Source organism: Olea europaea, chromosome 17 (genome assembly GCF_002742605.1).
Source record: "Olea europaea var. sylvestris chromosome 17, O_europaea_v1, whole genome shotgun sequence".
NCBI classification, from domain to species: Eukaryota; Viridiplantae; Streptophyta; class Magnoliopsida; order Lamiales; family Oleaceae; genus Olea; species Olea europaea.
The window spans coordinates 7,927,723-7,928,868 of NC_036253.1; positions in this window are offsets into that span (position 1 = coordinate 7,927,723).

Sequence of the window (1,146 nt, forward strand, 5' to 3'; positions counted from 1 at the left end):
CGTTTAGGCCTCCGAATAATTAATTTTCGTAATAATTATGTCAGGTTGAAGAAGTGTTGGACAGAAAATTTACAAAGAAAAACCGCACCAGGGGCAATTTCGTCATTTGTCGCGACGGTGTGGGAATGGGCTGAAATTTGGCAGGTTGATTGGAAACGGCCCTAGAAATTCGTCTCGGGTCACATACTCGGGATCACGGGATTTTAGCCAAATTCCTTTGTTTAGGCCTCCTAATAATTAATTTTCACATTAATTATGTCAGGCTGAAGAAGTGTTGGACAAAAAATTAACAAAGAAAAATTGCACAAGGGAAAATTTCGTCATTTGCCATGACGATGTTGGAATGGGCTGAAATTTGGCCGGTTGATCGAAAACGGCCCCGGAAATTGGACTCAGGGCACAGACCCGGGATCACAGAATTTAAGCAAAATTCCTTCGTTTAGGCCTCCAAATAATTAATGTCCGTTTTAATTTTGTTAGGTTGAAGATATGTTGGACAGAAAATTAACAACGCAAAACCGCACCAAGGGCAATTTTGCCATTTGTCGCGACGATGTCGGAATGGGCCGAAATTTGGTAGGTTGATTGGAAATGGCCCTAGAAATTGGACTCGGGGCACATACCCAGGATCACGGGATTTTAGCCAAATTCCTTTGTTTAGGCCTCCTAATAATTAATTTCCGTATCAGTTATGTCCGGCTGAAGAAGTGTTGGGCAGAAAATTAACAAAGAAAAACCGCACCAGGGGAAATTTCGTCGTTTGTCGTGACGATGTCGGAATGGGCCGAAGTTTGTCAGGTTGATTAGAAATGGCCCCAGAAACTGGACTCAGGGCACAGACTCGGGATCACGGGATTTTAGCCAAATTCCTTCATTTAGGACTCCGAATAATTAATTTTTGTATTAATTAAGTCAGGTTGAAGATGTGTTGGACAGAAAATTAACAAAGAAGAATCGTACCTAGGGCAATTTCGCCATTTGTCGCGATGGTTTCGGAATGGGTCGAAATTTGCCAGGTTGATTGGAAACGGCCCCAGAAATTGGACACGTGGCATGTACCTACGATCACTGGATTTTAGCCAAATTCCTTCGTTTAGGCCTCCGAATAATTAATTTTCGTATTAATTATGTCAGGTTGAAGAAGTG